The sequence below is a fragment of the Apis dorsata genome, unplaced genomic scaffold, assembly GCF_000469605.1.
Source record: "Apis dorsata unplaced genomic scaffold, Apis dorsata 1.3 scaffold_915, whole genome shotgun sequence".
Taxonomy (NCBI): Eukaryota; Metazoa; Arthropoda; class Insecta; order Hymenoptera; family Apidae; genus Apis; species Apis dorsata.
Genome location: NW_006264026.1, coordinates 11,549 through 21,299, shown reverse-complemented (window position 1 = coordinate 21,299; position 9,751 = coordinate 11,549).

Genomic DNA, 9,751 nt, shown 5'->3' with positions numbered 1-9,751 from the left:
CTTAAATATATAAAATATAATATAAAATATAAAATAAATATATAATATAAAATATAAAATAAATAATAATAAATAATAAAATAAAAAATAAAAATAATAAATGTGTTTATAATTAAATGTTTATAATTAGATATTAAAAAAATAAATAATAAAAAAAATGACATTATATTGAGATATTTTTTAATTTAAATAATATTGGAAATAATACATATACGTATATGGATTTCTATTTTATTGTAAGAGAGAATTAATAGATCAATTTCTAAATTTTTAATTTTTAAAAATTATAAATAAAATATGAATTGTAAAAGTTATTGCATATTCAATAATTAATTAAAAATGATCTAATATAATTATATATTATTATATAGTTGAAATTTTCTATATTAATCAACTAGCTTTATAGAGATTGATATAATAATCAATTAAAAAAATATTATTTATCATTTAATTAAAACACATTTATTATTTATTTTATCATATTTATTTAATGATAATAAAATAATACAGTTAAGAAAGTTGTTATTATAAAATATTAAAATATTATAAAATATTTTAATATAATTATATTTTAATATAATTAATTAAAATATAAAAAATATCATTTTTTATTATTTTAATAAACTAAAAATTTTTTAATTAATGTAAAAAACATATTTATTCAATAAATTATAATAAATTTAAAAGAAATATTAAAAAACAATTTAAATCTTTATAGAAATAATTAAAATTTAAATATGAAATAAAATTTAAATATAAAATTTAGATCATAAAAAGACATGTAAAAACTTATAACTCAAATGCTCATTTTAATGTTCTTCCTGATCTTAAATTATTTATGTATAAAATTATTTATAAAAAATAACAGTATTTATATCACAGTGTCAAAGACAAATAATTCACATCATAAAAATCATTTTTTATTATTATATACGTTCATATGATACAGCACATATGAAATATTATTAACAATGTTTTTATTTAGATTTTATTCAATCTATCCTTATACATAATTAATCCTGATCTGCCTTATATGATGAATGAATTCGAAGTAGTTGGTTTATTAAAGTAATACTTCATAAGTAGTTGATTTATAAGTAAGTAGTTGGTGATAAGTAATTGAAAGATAATAAAAAAGAAACGGTAAGAAATAGTTTATAATAAAAAAAATTAGTGATTAAATTATAGTTTTTAAAAATGCTTAAAAATTATTTCTGCTTTTTTCATTTTTCTTCAAGTTATAAAAAGTTGTTGTATAAAAATGACGATTAATTTATTTATTATGTTAAACAATTTAAATTTGTGTAACAAAGCGAAATGAAAATATAGAGAGACGATAATGATATGATATAAATAGAATAATAAAGCTGTATCCTATCTTCTGATTCACTTCATCTAGTTCAAATTCATTTGCTTATAATTTAATAAATTGTATATGTTTTTTTTAGTCTAGACCCCCAAACATATTGAATACATATATTAATATTTAGCTATTTACTATATACTAATACTTATACATATAATACTTAGATATATTTTCTTGATATGAAAAATAAAATATTGCATTTTTTTCTCTTTTTCTTTCTTTCATTTTTTATAGAAGAGTCTTATATTATACTACATTTATAATATACTACATTTAAATATACATTTATATTACATTTTAAGATTAGATAAGTATAACGCAAAATTGAAATATTTTAATATATACGCATTAAAAAAATGAAATCATAATTTTTAATAAATAAGCTCTCAATAATATATAATAATATTTTTAGGATAAAATTATATCAACAAAGAATAATAAAAATTTTCACTTGAAATATTAAATAATAAAAATTTTCACCTAAAATATTATACTATAAAAAAAAAGCATCAATAATAATAATCTCTGAATCTATGTATAAATCGAATCATCATATAGCCAAAGATCAACAATTGTTCCTCGTGAACTTAAAATACTTAAAATACGATAAATACGACATTCTTTATAGAATACGTCCATTTTACTAATCAAATGTTAAAAAATAATTGACGTATAGAACTTGAAGAATCATTCTATTACACTTCGATTATATATATTATTCATGCTTTTATTTTTCGTTCTCGTTTTTTTATAATGTTTCCTATGTCCATAATAATAGATTATAATGTATAGAAATTACAGTAGATTGCAATCGATTGATTTTATTAACTTCTTGCTATCTCACTTTAAATCTGTCAGAAGTTTTTCATAATATTGATTTTAATTTTGACAAAATTACAATTTTCAAAATATTTTTTTCTCTTTATAGTTTCATTTGTTTTTTTTTATTTTTCTTTATTTTCTTTCTTTATTTTTTTCTTTTTAGTTATTAAAAAATGGTAAAAATTTGTCACAATCTTAATATTTTTATAGCTATCATATAAGACGATTTCGTGTACCCTTTATGTTTTTATTTTATCAAGAAAAGTGATAAAGAAGAATTAAATGTGATCAACAAATAAGAAAAGATATATTATTAAGATATAAACGAGTAATATTATTATTTTTAAATTTTAAGAATTAGACTTTTTTAAAATTGATTATGATTGTCGTCTCATTGTTTTAAAATGAATTACAATTTTTATTTAAATTTTTATTTCTTTTTAAATTTAAAATATGAATATTTAACAAAATATGAAATTTTAACATATGAATATTTTGGATATTGATAAAGTTGAATATAATTAAGAATTTACGAATATTAAGAATATATATGAACATGTATTTAATAATATGTATAATTAATATATATAATTAAAAATATATAACTCATTAATGAAAGTTTTTACAAAAGAAAATATTGAAAACTTACTTGAAATCTTAAGAATCTCCAATTAATGGATATTCTTATACTTTGGAACATTTTATATAATATATTGTAATCCATAATTTGTATAAATATTTATTTTACAAAGAAATTTTTATCACAATAAGATGAAAATATATGTATAATAAAATTTTTTCTTTTATTCTGACTTCGTTTTTGAATACACCAAATTTGAACATTGTTCAAATGTAAATAACTAATTTTTGATTGGATATAAATTATCTATAGATGATTAGTCTATATGTAAAAATAAACAAAAAATATGAAATAAAATTTTATTATTTAAATCTTCATTTTTAAAAAATCGAGATTATATATTAATTAAGAATTCGTATAATTCATAAATTTTTAAATTTAATTTCTTTGATAGATAATTTTTAAAAAAGAAAAAAAAAAGATTTATACATTTTTTGTTTATTTTCATATAGAATATTTTTCTATCAACAAATCATTCATATCCAATAAGAAATTAGTTAACTTCACTTGTATTTGAAAAATTTTCAAATTTGATTTATTCAAAAACAAAGCCTCCAATGCACTTTCATTATTCTTGGTTATTATTTTATTTTTTATTTCGTGGTATTTGAATTCTATTATATATTTATTATATATTTATTTGAATTTATAATAGAATTTGAATTCTATTATAAATTCTTTTATATATTTACAAAAACTAAAACAAGTTATCAGATTTATGTACATTATGTACAATTTTAAACTATAAAATTGTTAAATGCGATTATTGTCATGGTTATATAACTTAATATGAAGTGCAGTTGAAAAAAAAGTTTTTTCTAAAAAATAGAAAAATATTCGTTTCCTTTACTAAAAAAAGTATTGCTATTTTTTTTTTATTGTACCAAAGATTAAGATATTGTTACCAAAAATTAATTTTTTCGATAAAATAACTAAACAGAAAACACTACAATCATTTTATGATATTTTATGACATTTATTTAGAAATAAAAAAAGAAATTATATTTAAGAATAATATATAAAGAAATTATATTATTCTATTTATCATATTTTTCGAATAAGATATTTGTATAATAATAATGGAAATGCTTTTATAAATAAGTTGATAGGTTTATTATATATATATATATATTATATTTATAATATATATATTTATAATATATATATAATAACAATCGATTTATATGTGTTACTTATAAATAATTTTATTCAATCTTTAATTATTATACATAATGTTATAATATTATAAATAAACATAATAAATTTTCAGAATTAATTATTATTTATAATAAAATCTATTATTTGAACTAGGCAATAAATACACATTTATTGATGAAAATAATGAATCGAATTAATTGCACATCGATAAGACTGTAACAATTATTTAATTATTTTATTGTTCTAATTTTGTCTTATATCTATTATTAAATCTTAATATATTCCTGCGATATTTTTGATAGATCGAGAAAAACGAGTACAAAAGAATTTAAATTTGCATTAGATGAAACGAAATGAAAGTAAAATGAAATCGCTTTATTTGTATTATATGGTTATAGCTTTTTCGCTTTGTTTTATGTATTTGAACAGTTGTACTTTTGAACTAGTTGAACTATTTATTGTTGTTATTATGATTATGTAACTTTATAAATAAAATAAAATAAAATAAAATTTTCTAATTCCAATTTTAAAATGATTTTTAATCAGTTAATGATTAAACACTTTTTTTTACTGATTATTCTTTTTCATTTCCGATTATTGCTATCTGTATCTAATCTTTCGATTTTTTTCTCTGTAATTGTTTTATGATAACAAAAATACAATAATTTGATAATAACTTGTTTTGTAATTCTTGAATTTAAATATACTTTGCTTTCAATATTTTGGTAGAAATCTTTAAACTTATAATATTCGTTTCATATGTATAATTAATTGAATTTCATTAACTTATATTATAATATAGATAACACGAATATGTCTCGACAAATTAGTTTATTACTTTCAAAAAACATATTGAATTATTGTGATTTAAAGGCAGATTTATTTCACTTGTGACTTTTTCCAGATATGAGAGTATTGATTTTTCTTTAAAAATCAGTAAATATACTGTCTCTACACGACATTATTATAAAAATTCATTGAAATTTGTGTGAACTTTCCATTTTTCCACACAATATTGTTATTTATTTTGTATTTCATTATAATATAAAAGTATATTATTAAAAATAATAGCTTAATAGTAAAAATTTTTGAAACTTTAAAATTATTTCTTAAGAGAAATATGAATGATTTATTTGCAAGCTATAATATTTTTTAAGATTTTTGTTTCTCATTGTGAATACTATATCGTGCAAAAAAAGTTTGAAATTTCAAGATCAATTTTAAGGTAAACCTTTTTTAATTTCTATATCCAGAGATGTAGATATATATATGTATAGTTATATTATAATAGTTACGATATTTACGATACTTCTTTTGTGATTGAAATATTGAAATAATTTCGATCACTTTTTCATAATTAAATGTGTAAAAATAATAGAATAGTGTTGTTGCAATAAATATTATTCGTTAAAATATAATCAATAGAATAATGGTAAGAGATTGAAGTTAATATTTTAAAAGATATAATTTTGACATATCTATTAGCAAAATGTATTGATTGAAATAAGAATTATAATAATCTGATTATTATAAAGTTTTCTAGGTAATAATAAAAATATATTATTATTATTAGTTTCCAAAATATTAATAAATATTTATATTATTATATTTATATTATATTTTCACAATTAAAATTATAATAGAATATAAAAATAATATGTGTGATTTTCTCATTTTATTATTTATATATGATTATACTTTGGTTACAAGATTATTTTATATTTTATTTTTGCATTCTGCGGCACATCTGCATCATATTCATATTTATATACTGCAAATCTAATTATGTATAGATAAAATGCAATAAACTATTAATAATAATATATTTTTGTTAATATTCTAGATATTTTGGATTTAATGAATTTCGGATTATTATTATTATTATCCTTGTCTATTGCTATCATAAATTTTTAATTGACATGATATACATTTTTATTTGATTTGTTTCAAATATTATTGTGCCTTTTATGTCAGTTATTTGATAAAGCATAAAATAAAATTAGAATTTAGAATAGAATTCCTTATCCTTCAACTCAATATAAATAATATGAATTAATTAATTTGCAATTTAAGAAAATATTTATAAAATATTTAATTATGTAAATAGAAAAAAAAATAAAAAGTAAAAGAAGTAATATTAATTAATCTAAAAGTACAGTATTAATAATTTATTTCAATACTAACATTATTTAATGTAAAACTATAGATGTTTTATTGAATAGAATACATCATGATAAAATATTGAAATGATGTGTTTATCATCTGAAATGCCATTATTTTTAAAAGTCTAAAATTAAAATGATTTTAGCAGAAAAAATTGTAGATAAAGCAAAAAACAAGTTACCGTTGAAAAACCTATATAACATGGAGTGAATAAATTAGAAAGACGAAATGCATATTCCATCGAACTCCTCAACATGATGAACAGCAATAATTTTTGCGCTTTTAACGGAATACAGTACCATGTTGAAATATATCTGCATATTATAATATCATTTAATTGATTTCAATAATCGTTCTATTAATGCAATTAAAAGATAAATTAAGAAAATTCAGATTATTTCAGACATGTAAAACATTAACATAATAAATAATTATTTAAACTTACATCTCATTAAACATCTTAAGACTGCTATCTATAACCAATTGTCCATTGTAATTATTGATAAATATGAACATCAAATGGTAAATAACCAATATGATACAGATAAAGATTTCTAAGAGATCATCCATAGTTTTTATTGCTTTGAATAACTATCAAAAAAACATTTAATTTTATTTAGTTATATTTAGTTTAATATATCAATAAAAACATAATTTAAAAGATATTTTCAATTTCTTATACAGTAAATAATTATAATTATAATTAATAATTAATAAATAATATATTTACAGAAAAAACAAATTTTAAAACACTGCAATGTAAATAATCAACTGATCTATGCTTGTCTATATATATTTATTCGACTTGTTAGAAATATATAGGATAAAATTATACTGTTATTTTAACCTATATAAACAAATACTTACGAAAAATCATTCAATAGAAACTGATATATATATAGACTAGAACTAAATAATTTTTGACAAATTCAATTGTCTAAATGAAATTGCAGAACATTTATATTCTATATTTCAAAACGATTTCCAACAATTGCTATTTTATAACAATTGTCACATCATATATTTTTTTAGAAAAAAGATAAAAAAATGTTTTTTCTTCGGTTTTTTTTTGCATATGAATTTAATATAATTATTATCTTATTAATTATTATTAATAAGAATTTATTATTTATATTGTATTTTTTGCCATTTAAAAATTATTTCTTATATGCTTATGCTTATTGAAAATCAATATTTCAAATTCTTTTTCGATTTTTCTTGTAGTCTCGAATGTGTTAATAATGTAATAATGTAATAAATATAATAAATTTTTCTTTTTTAATTTTTCTTTTTAAAATTTTCTTTTTTAAATATTCTTTATTGATATTATATTAGATATGAATACAAGATATTAATATCTTGTATTCATATTTTGTTTTTGCAGTTAATTTTTTTCAACTAATAAGTTTTTGATAATAAATTCACAAAATTTTGTTTGTCGATATCATGATTTAGTAAAATTATTTTTTAGTAAAATTGGAGACTGAGAAGACTTACAGTATATAACTAATGTAATAATATTAAATATTTGTAAATTGATTTATAATGTTATTAAATAATGTTACATAAAATCTATCTTTATTTCATCCAATTTGGGAATGTTTTTTATCTAAATAAAAAATTTTCATAGTACTATATATGTATGTCTATAGACACTAACTTATATAAGTCATATTAAGAATATCGTGTTTCCACAATTGTTTTTTAATTTATGCTACTTTTGAAAAAATATTTTGAAAATAAATCGTCTATTTCTTTTTAAACAATAAGATATATAATTTTGTTTAGAATTTTTACATTATTTTATTTTAAAATATATTCTATAAGTATGATTGGAAATTTGTATTAATTAATTTGATAAGATACAAGCTGTGATATGTTTAATATAAATAATATTAGTTATTCAAATATAATAAATGTGGAAAGCAATATTTTGATATAATCAATTAAGAATTTGGAACTTTTGAAATTTAAAATAATACATACAAAAATATACAAATATATCTTGCACTTGGCATCAATCAACATCATAATAATTTAATTTACGATATTGTTATTTTATGACCATTAATATGAAATATTATATTAAGTATTAGTTCGAGAGTTAGCTATCAGATAGCGCTAATAGTATAATTCTATAAATTATTTCAATTGCAATTGTTTTATGTCAACATTTTTGAACTTAATTTAACATTCAATTGTTACTAATGTAAATATAATAATAATAAATATAAAAATTTACTGTTATAATATAATAATATATAATAACGCATAAAAACAGAATATGTTAAGCATTAATTTCGACACTTGCTATTTTTTTCCAAAAAAAAAAAAGTAGTCGCTCAAACTTATTGAATCATTAGTGAAATATATTTTGATACTTGCCCATCTATTGAAACATACGAATATTGGTTTAGGCAGTTCAAAACTTAAAGATTTTAATTTAAAAAATAAACAAAAAAATAGGATAGTTGATAAAGTTTGAGGAATTAAAAAAAATTTTGAATAAAAATTCAACAGGAACATTAAAAGAATTATAAATGATTATTGAATGTCAATTAAATAATTATTTTTAAGTATTTGAAATTTAAAAAATTTAAAAAGAAGAATGGAATGAATTATTAATGGAAAGCAATACTAAATTTTTCTATTTTCAAGCTATAGAAAAAAATAATTCATATAATAAAATAAATAAATAAATTCATATACTAAATAATAATACAAAATGGAAAATGGTTATATTATAGTAATCTAAAACAAAGAAATTTATAAAAAAATTACCTTCAATATCAATATATAATATAAAGGCAAAATTTATGAAAAATAATTAAAAAATCTATTTTATTTAATAGAATTATAAATTTATTGTTTATCATAAGTTATTAAAAATTGTTATCAAATTGATTCAGCTGAATATTACATATAACAATTAAACAAATTGTAAAAAGTATTAGTTGCAAAATAACTGTAAAAAAACGAAAAAGAAACAAAAATCTTTCTTCATGAAACCATGAAAAGAATGAAAACTATTAGAATTTGGATAGAAAGTCTTATTATGTTTCGCTTTACTACTTAAGAATCCTGATTGATTTTTATTTTTTATATTATTAAAAAAAATCTAAAATTAAGTGCAACAACTAATATATATCATTATAATATTGTTTGTGTGTGTGTGTGTGTGCATTAATAAAAAATACTTACTCGATGTAAATTTATAGCAAGTGAAATTGTAGTTACAAGAATTACTATGAGATATTGCATTGTCATCTTACTTGCGGACGCATATGCAAATCATTGATAAAATGAATTCCAAATGAGTCAATGATATAGAATAAGTTGAAAATAAAAAATTATTTAAAACATTTATGATTTACTTATCATTTTATCAATTTACTAACTCGATAGCTTGATTATGTGTATCGACTATTTGGTGGAAATCCTTAAGTTTCAATTCGATCTGCTTTAATGAAGAAGTAGATATATTCAGTTCTTGAATGGTTTTTTGTATTCGATAACTAAAAATATAAAATATAATATAAAATATAATATATTATTTATAAATAAATGTGATTTAAGAAAAACTTGATTATTTAATTTAAATT